Genomic DNA, 10,480 nt, shown 5'->3' with positions numbered 1-10,480 from the left:
CTTATCATCAGAGGACACGGTCGCCTTATCACGCATTGTATAATACGGCGGGATACAGAGCAGGGTGGAGCAGCTTAATTGTTGGGCTGGTTGTGTGGCTGACGAATCACTGGACAAATTAAGGATTTCGTGTGAATCCCATTGCCCAAGTCATGTTGTGTGTGTGTGTGTGTGTGTGTGTGTGTGTGTGTGTGTGTGTGTGTGTGTGTGTGTGCGTGCGAGAGAGAGAGAGAGAGAGAGAGAGAGAGAGAGAGAGAGAGAGAGAGAGAGAGAGAGATTTATAAGTAGATCCTAGACAGCAAGCTGACTATCCAGATGAGAAGATTGTCTAGCCAATTAAGCCACTTTAGGCAGCATTTCCTAATATGTTTTGTGCCCACACTCCATCGTTTCTCAGAATATTTTCTACCACTGCCTGTCAGTTATCGTTCTTTGCTGCCTATGTGTTTATGTTCACCGTAAAACCACAAATGCAACCAAAACTCCACAACCTAGAACTGGCTCCGAAGACAAAAATACAGCCTACCCAAGAGACACTTCATCACACACACACACACACACACCACACACACACACACACACACACACTTGCTGTACTGTACATATATTGTGGATAGCTATAGGCCTGTAAATGGAGCCGAGAATTTGGAAGGGTTGACTGATAAAGTAATTGGATATATCACCCATTTTGCTGGCACTGTGTCAACAATTCTTCCATATATATATATATATATATATATATATATATATATATATATATATATATATATATATATATATATATATATATATATATATATATATATATTGAGGGAGGGGTTACTGGTAGGGTTAGGATGATGAACAATGTATCGCACATGTCGTAACCTTGCCTTCAGGTTCGCACATGTCGTAACCTTGCCTTCAGGTAGGCCTGTGCATTATATTCCACACATCCCAATATGAGCCTCCCATGATGAAAACCACTGCATGAGAGAGAGAGAGAGAGAGAGAGAGAGAGAGAGAGAGAGAGAACCAAGTCACTCATTAAGAGGGGACCCGAGAATCATGGTGAGGCAAAAAAATAATTGTCTTTTTCATCCCGCCGTCTCATGCCGCTCACTCTCACTTTCGGGTATGCAGTCACTTCGCCATATCATTCACTTCGACCCGTGATCGAATTCGGTCACATAATGGAGACCACATTGCAGTATTTTTTTTTTTTTAATAGCAGTGACATTTTCCTCTTAACCGTTTCAGCCCGAGGAAGGTTATTTTGGTTTTATTCTTGCTGTATCTCCGGACGATTATTATTATTATTATTATTATTTTTTTTTTATTATTATTAGGTTAGGAGAGATTTTGAACTGGAGGGGCTATATACTTCATTAACTCTTCCAAAACGACAGCTCTTTCCTAAACTGAAGACAGTGGTTTGGAAGTAGCAAGGGAAGATTAACAATACTTCATTGGATTAAAGGGTTAAGCCTATTGAACTTTGGAGGCGCTGGTGAGGGATGCCTTCATGTGGTGGTACCAGCGTAACCAGGCGGCTCCACTGCCTGGTTGTACAAACGTCCCTCAGTTGCTTCTCATCCACAGAAAAGGAAATTGGTGGACTGCAAGAAAAGGACAACTTAAGCCTGCAGTCCACTGGGTTGACGTTTCAGATGAGATGGAGCCGGAAAAGCAACAGCAACAACAGCTTAGAAAAGGCCTCTAGTAATGTCGGGGTTAATATAGTGCCCATTAACTCACAAGCAACAACAACATTAGAGGCCTTTCGTAATATAGAAGTGAATATAGTGTCCATTAACTCACAAAAGAACAACAACATCTGCTTATAAAAGGCCTTTCGTATTTTAGTAGTTAATATAGTGCCCATTGACTCACAAAAGCAATAACAACAGCATCGACTGATAGAAGGCCTCACGTAATTTAAGGGTTAAAAAGTGCCCATTAACTCAATTCGCACGATGCATGATTCAGTTTTTTTATGTAATTGAGAGTGGTTACATTAGACTGTTCTCTTGTTGTTCTTTTGGCTCCATGCCCATTTGAAACGTGAACCGGGTGAGCTGTAGGCTCAAAGTCGCCCATTTGCAGTGTACCATCCTCCTTACGGGGAACAGGAAAGTAGTTGAGGGACCTTTGTATAACCAGGCCACCTCTTAAAGGCGACTCTTTTGGGCATACAATCATTTACCATCGTTTACTTGTATTTCTCTACCGTACCCCGGTCTATTCGTACTGTACGTAGATCTGAAATAGGGACTTTGGATTGTCAAAGTGACGGTTGTGTTTGGGAAGCGACTGTTGTTTTCCGTGTCAATTACAACACATATACGCCACTGCCATATTCCAGTAGGCAGTCAGTTTATCTACATCATCATCATCATCATCATCATCATCATCTCGAACCCCCAACCTCCTCATCACGCTTCGCTTACGTAATGAAGGTTACATGCACCATTGTATGTCGTACGATGATGTCATTTGTTTATTCAAGTGTACAGTAGGAAATAACGTAACAATAACGTGTGGCAGACAAGGGCAAATTAGATTATATATACCAGGGGTGGACCCAGGAATTTTCAGGCGTTGCGCTTATCACTTTCCGGAGTATTGAGGGTCTGGCTTCTTCTTTCAGCCAATTAAGTACTGTTTGTCACCCAAGGAAAGTTAGCATTACATTTGTATGGGAGAAATGAACACGGTAGCCAGTGAAAGATGCAGCCCATGTACTGTATGAAGTACCATATACTAATTTTCAGTGTATGAAGCAGGGTAGCATGAACAGCACCCTTGGATGAACCCATGTGTACCCATTTTCGCAGATGGTATGAATAATGAAGTGTCTCTGGCTAGTATCAGGGCGCAGATATACATAAATACTGCTGCATAGACAATGATAAAGTTGTGGATGGTGGAATTACTGACGCCATGATGATTTATAAGAAGTTTGAAGTTCTATATAGAGAAAAACTCGCGATGTAAGAGACAAGCCTTAGATTTTTATTGATATTATTATTATTATTATTATTATTTGTTAAGACATTATGACAAATGTATATGAGTGGTGTAGAGAAACACGAGTCTGAAACACAAGTTTATTCCTGACTAGTTTCGCACAGAGGCTTCATCAGAGGAATGAGTCTGAAGCAGCCTCTGTGCGAAATTAGTCAAGATTGAAGTTCTGTCTCAGACTTGTGTTTCTGTATATCACTCATTATTATTATTATTATTATTATTATTATTATTATTATTAGCTGTCTCTTCACATTCATCCGTCTCACACCAGTGCTTCGGGAGGTGGGTGATGCGGAACTTTCCCTGACTGTACCTTGTTTCTCCATCACCAAGGCACACCTTTGCTTGGGATTAGCCTCATTCCTGGTTACTCTTTACTTCAAGCTATACTGTCACTCACGTTTTGTCCACTCTGCCGTCCTGGCAGGTTGCCAGATTTTTTTGGTCGAGTTATCGTACTGATGTTTCAAAATTATCGATTTTCCACCCAAATTATCGTAAAAATATATCGGATGCACGTGAAAATTATCATATATTTTAACTGCTACTACTACAGGCCCATTTAGCCATGGCCTGAAATCAGGTTTTTCCTGTACTGTTGCTGACTATGTAAACCCGAGCTCGAACTAGTCTGAGGAATATATATATATATATATATATATATATATATATATATATATATATATATATATATATATATAGAGAGAGAGAGAGAGGGAGAGAGAGAGAGAGAGAGACTTCACCGTGAAGATATGTATGCAAACTAACCACAGGAGAAATGAAAGGAGCGACAGTGAGTACTTTCGTATATTATATCTTCAGACAGAGTGAGACAGAAACGTAAAGGGAAGAGGTCTTTTATGCACACCCGCAGCAGGTAGTGGCACACAGAACAATGGATGACCTGAATTTTTACCTGCGGCTTAACTTATGGTCACCTGCAGCAGGGAGTGGAACACAACAAAGAATGACCTGATCTAAAAATGCACGTGACAAAGGAGGAGTGATTAGGAGGGGAGGAAAGGGGAGTGGGAGGGAGGGGGAAGGGGGAGGGGAAGGGGAGAGGGAGGAGGGGATAAATACTGCTGCTTAACTTAAGACCTAGAGGATTAATGCTTGGTGTGTCCCACACAGGTGTGACTACACCACCAGGAGATGACAGGGAACAATCACGTGTTAGTCTGGGGGATACTGCTTTAAAATTAATTCAGTTAACAATTTATCACACTTAAAATGACCATAGCTCATGTTTACATACTTTTCATATGTGCCAGAAATTAGACAAGATTCTATTACATTTCTTTCACCTAAGCTTTTTGATCTTGCTAGAATCTTGGAGCCTGTCCAGTCAATATGATGATCACTGGATGATTTGTGCTGAAATAAACCACTACTCTGTTGGGCCGTCCTTTACACTGTATTTATGTTGTGAGAGTCTAGGTTCCAAATCTTTTCCAGATTGTCCTATGTAAAATTTGTTACAGCTTTTACACGGGATTTTGTAAATAACGCCTGAATTACTGAAAGGGCTGTTCTTGATGATGGTTTTTTTGATGGTGTTCTCATATTTGAATACTACTTGTACATTGAGTTCCCTCAGGATGTGAACATCAAGAAAATTTTCATGGAAGGGGAGGACAAGGGTTCTTTGAATGTTCTGGCGATCTGGCTTATTAGTTTTCCCTTCAAGGAATCGTTTCTTGGCTGTATTGTGGCACTGAGTTAGTATGCTTTGTGGATATTTTAGCTTCTTTCCAATACTCTGAATCATTTTTAGTTCATGATCTAAAAATTCTGGGTCTGAAATTCTATATTCTCTTAGGTACATGGATATGAACACAGATCTGGAAAAGATTTGGAAACTAGAATCTCACAAAATAAATACAGTGTAAGGACGGCCCAACAGAGTAGTGGTTTATTTCAGCACAAATCATCCAGTGATCATCATATTGACTGGACAGGCTCCAAGATTCTAGCAAGATCAAAAAGCTTAGGTGAAAGAAATGTAATAGAATCTTGTCTAATTTCTGGCACATATGAAAAGAATGTAAACATGAGCTATGGTCATTTTAAGTGTGATAAATTGTTAACTGAATTAATTTTAAGGCAGTATCCCCCAGACTAACACGTGATTGTTCCCTGTCATCTCCTGGTGGTGAAGTCACACCTGTGTGGGACACACCAAGCATTAATCCTCTAGGTCTTAAGTTAAGCAGCAGTATTTATCCCCTCCCCCCTCTCCTCTTCCCCCTTCCCCCTCCCTCCCACTCCCCTTTCCTCCCCTCCTAATCCCTCCTCCTTTGTCACGTGCATTTTTAGATCAGGTCATCCTTTGTTGTGTTCCACTCCCTGCTGCAGGTGACCATAAGTTAAGCCGCAGGTAAAAATTCAGGTCATCCATATATATATATATATATATATATATATATATATATATATATATATAATCGTGTGTGTGTGTGTGAAGTGTGTGTGTGTGTGTGTGACACATTTGTGTTCTGACACTGAACGGGAAATTTAAGTTATGTCAGATCAACACTTTTTTTCCCCCTCTTCGTTACGATATTCAGACTTGTTAACAGACTTCCATATCGTTGTTTTCTTTCTCTGGGTTTGCACTTTAAAGTGTAAAAGAACAACTTTAAATTGTAAAAGAACAGCGGCTTAAAACTATACCATATAACTTACCTTTTTGCTTTTTTGTGGCGTTTGCACTTCCTGCTCACTGTCCTGCTCCTTATCACCCATATTAGAAGACATGGAAACGGTGTCTGATTTCTAGCTCTTAAGAGTGAGCCTGTCGCTGAGGTGACTGCGCCCAACAGCTTCGCGGTGACGACTGACGAATTATACGAATATCAGTTCATCATCCACTCACTTGATGTAGTGCTGCCTACTTCTTTCTTAGCCTTTATCATTCTTTTTCTGTGCCTGCCCTCCTCTCTTCCTATTTCTCCCATCTTTCCTGTCACTTCTTATTGCTTTTCTTTCCATTACAGGTGGCTTTACATTGAGTGACAAGCCAAATGGTTTCCTGTAAGGCAAGAAACCATTTACAACGCTGGGTGGTAACCATATAACCAAACCATACGTGCATCCTACGTGTCAACAAGTGGGTTGGTGGAGAGTTCGTGCCCCTCCCTGTAAAACAAATAACTCAGAATCAAATGGCCACCCCTTACGGGATTATGGCGTTTGGCAATAGATAGATAGATAGATTATTATTATTATTTTCTAACGTTAGGTGGAATTTTGAGAGAGAGAGAGAGAGAGAGAGAGAGAGAGAGAGAGAGAGAGAGAGAGAGAGAGAGAGATAGTTAATTCTTTTTATACTTATTTCAGTGTCACGGCAAGTGTTTTCGTTAATACTTTTTTTTTTTTCGGGAACCTGTTAAATGTTATACTTTCGAAATGAATGGATCTTCAGTTTGGCTCTCCGTTATCTTGTTTTATATTTTCTTCTTTGAGGGAACGATGTGGCGGAGTTCTGGCCTTTGGTTCCTTCTTCCTTGCATTAAAAAAAAAAATCGATAGCCAATTGTCTCTGTCTTAGGAAGGGCCTCGTACTGAAGAGGTTAGAATTAGTGTATTAACCTCAGCTGACGATTTAATTAACCCCTTCAGGCCGAGTACATCCTTTACGAGACGATTTCTTGCTGAAGGCAATTTTTTTTTTTTTAATTAATTCGGGGTAAGTGTAACCTTTTCAGTTCTAGTCAGTCTTTTTCCTTCTATTTTTTACTAGACGATTTCATGCAGCTGAAGGTCTTTTTTTTTCTACTTATGGTATTAATTCATGGTAAATATAATTTTTACTTTTATTCACGCCAAACTTTTTCCCTATCACTAAAAAAAAAAAAAATGAATAAATCTACCTCAACATCAGTAGCCTACGGTAATCTAGTGTATGGATTTTTTTTTATCAATTTTTCCTTCCTATAAAAAAAAGAAAAAAATTGTCAACAGGCCGCGATGTCTTCACGGTCATCTATGGAACGCCTGAAATTGTTCGATCTCGGGCTACATCTCACATTGCACATTGTTAGTTTGCAACGAAACCTGCAATTTAGATGGGTTTGGCCTGCATCCCACATTGCACGGTGCAGTCGGCAGCCATGCAGAAAGGCCAGACATGTTTTATTATCACCCCCTCCAAGAAAAAGAAAACAAAATAGATTGTCCAAACGTTTCGCTCTGTCAGTTTCAGAGAGAGAGAGAGAGAGAGAGAGGGAAGGAGGGAGAGAGAGAACATCGTAGTGAAGAAATCAATCCCTTAGGCAGCACGATTTTTATTTTTTTGTTATATTTTTGCCACCACTCAGGGATTTTCGTCAACTCCTTCACATAAAATGGCGTTCTTGTAATTTTTCTTTCGTCCTATCTCCGGACTGTTTTTTTTATTTTTTTTTTTATTCAGCGTGCGAGACACTTTTCGAACAAGAGGTATCCCAGAAGCTGAATCAAATCGTCTGGAGGTAGTAAGAATAAAATAAGGTCTCCCAGAAGCTGAATCAAATCGTCTGGAGGTAGCAAGAATAACACAAGGTCCCAAGAAGCTGAATCAAATCGTCTGGAGGTAGCAGAATGAAATAAGGTCTCCCAGAAGCTGAATAAAATCGTCTGGAGGTAGCAAGAATAAAATGTCTCCTAGAAGCTGAATAAAATCGTCTGGAGGTAGCAAGAATACAATAAGATCTTCCGGAAGCTGAATAAAAGCGTCTGGAGGTAGCAAGAATAAAATAATGTCTCCCAGAAGCGAATAAAAGCGTCTGGAGGTAGCAAGAATACAATAAGATCTCCCAGAAGCTGAATAAAAGCGTCAGGAGGTAGCAAGAATAAAATAAGGTCTCCCAGAAGCTGAATAAAAGCGTCTGGAGGTAGCAAGAATAAAATAAGGTCTCCCAGAAGCTGAATGAAATCGTCTGGAGGTAGCAAGAGCAAAATAAGGTCTCCCAGAAGCTGAATAAAAGCGTCTGGAGGTAGCAAGATTAGAAATTAGGTCTCCCAGAAGTTGAATCAAATTGTCTGGAGGTAGCAAGAATAAAATAAGGTCTCCAAGAAGCCGCGTAAAATCGTCTGGAGGTAGCATGGATAAAATCCTAAAAACGCCTCCAGGTTTAAGGGGGTTTGGTGGAGATTTCTTGCCCTTCATGTCAAGAGGTTTCCCTAGAATTCAGTAAAACCGTCTGGAGGCAGCACTAATAACATAACAAAACACATCATCGTAGTAAAGAAATTAAACAAAAAATAAAAGTAACAAGTTTGGGGATTACTTACCTTTTTTCTCCAATACTCTTGCGTCGTAGAAAAAAGCGAGAGTAGGCCTGGGTTGATGTGATGATGCGTTTCGTGTATATTACCGGTACTTCTAGTGGTGAAAAATAGGGGAAAAAATATACCGCGACTCCCTCTAGCGATTTTCAGTGTATTTTTAGCTAGTATGTCTCTAAGCCTCCCGACATTAAAGGCTGTCGTAGATTCTAAACTTCGATTAATGGTGATGCCAGCAAGTCAGTCACGAAGGAGGGGAGGCGGAGTGACGAACACCCACCACCGATGTCGGGCACTCACTGAGGGAAAATTCACGGCCGCTCACTCTATATATATAAGACCGGCCGGGCCCACCTCACTTTTATCTCCCCGAATTTCATCACGTGTACTGGGTCACGTGTTGGAAACGCACGTGCTTTTCATAACGTTTTAGTGTAATGTGCCGAGTTACATACAGGGTCCACCACAGAAGTCGATCTGTATGGTTTGTAAAATCACACAAAATATTCTGTGTAGTTATTTTGGTAGCCACGATTAGAAAACCATGCATACCGAATCAGCCTTCTTAAGATTGCGCTGTAGATACTTTTGTTTTCATCTGACGGGACTGAGCCACGCATAACTTGAAAGATTATTATTTCGTCATCATCATCATCACTATCATCATCATCATCGTCATCGTCATCAGTAATCGTGGTTGCCTGAAGTTCGATGAGCTATGGCTTTGAGGTGGGAATAAGATTTCTTGGTTACTAGACAAATTAGCCACCCAATCTGACATCACTTGGCATGCAACAGAGTGTGGGGTTAGGGATTTCAGGTTAGAGAGAAACGCGCTATAGTTCACCAAAATTCACTCATAGATAAGGTTACACTTGTTTTGTTTTCACCTAACATATTCGTAAGCCTTTCCAGCTTAGTTGATGATGGCCAAGTGTAGTCAGATTAGAGGGTTGGTTTGACTAGTAACCAAGGACACACTTTCTTGCCTCATGACTAAGGCTGGTCAAATTTCGTGCAACCACAATTTAGTATTCTAGTTGAGAGTCTGATCCAGTTCCTTCAGATGAAAACATACTGGGTGTAGTGAATCTCAGAGTGTGATTGGTGGAGCAGCTGGGTTGTGCAAGGCGGTGATGGGGAATATGAGGACGCTTACACAAGTACAGTATGCCAGCACCCTCAGAAGTGGCTTACACAAGGTCATTTATGCACTCTTCTCTGCTATTATTCTAGGCCACGCGCTAGCCGTCTGGGGATGAGTAACAGGAGAGGATAGGACGCAAGGCTGATGAAAAGGAACGAGTAACCCCTTAACTACTAGGAGGTCTCTCCTTTTCAACCCGAGGACGTAGTTTTTACTGGCTAAATTCGAGGGAAAATTTTTACTGCCAGTGGTTTCTCCCAAGTGGATTAAAATCGGTGGGAGGTGACAAGAATAATACCAAAGATATGTCACTATGTCGAAAAGGTTAATAGAGACTGCTATAGACCCGTTCAGCACAGATACCTTTCCTTGTAGTTACTGTTGCTGCCTAAGGTTCATCTGAAACGTGAACCTAGTGAACTATAGTCGTAAATTCCCCTTCTCCTGTGGTCCATCCCCCTCCTCTCAGGGAATAGGGAAATAGCTGAGGGACGTTTGTTTAATACCCAGGGAGTTGAGTCGCCCGGTGATGTCGGAGCCACCACATGCAGGCCTCCCTCTCCAGCACCGATGCTTGTCCAGAAAATAAAGTTGTTGGGAGGTATCAGGAATAAAGAAAAAAATTAAACCATCGTAAGCTGAATAAAATCGTGTGAAGATAAACAAAATTAATCGCCCTGACCTAAAGTATTGTGACTGATTAAAATCGTCTGGAGGTAGCGAAAATTAACTGTAAAATGGTGTCATCATATTGAATGAGCTAATGGGACTTGCTTTTACCCATTTAATACGAGAGGGACGCCTTCATGTGGTGACACCGAGATAGCCGGGTGATGGAATGTTCGGTTATATAAACGTCCCTCAACTTCCCTAGAAAAGGAGGATGGTGGACTGCCAAATAAAATCGTCTGGAAAGAGCAAGAGTAGCTAGAAACATCTCATCTAAGTGAAAGCTTTCTTGGACTTAACCTATAACACTGAATCCCAGAGGTTGTTTCTAACCCGAATAAAATCGTCGCAAGATAGCAAGAATATACTAACAAAAGACGTCCT

Source organism: Coenobita brevimanus, chromosome 107, assembly GCF_032717465.1.
Source record: "Coenobita brevimanus isolate Jiangsu-jjx chromosome 107, ASM3271746v2, whole genome shotgun sequence".
Lineage (NCBI taxonomy): Eukaryota > Metazoa > Arthropoda > Malacostraca > Decapoda > Coenobitidae > Coenobita > Coenobita brevimanus.
Note: the sequence above shows the minus strand (reverse complement) of the source record.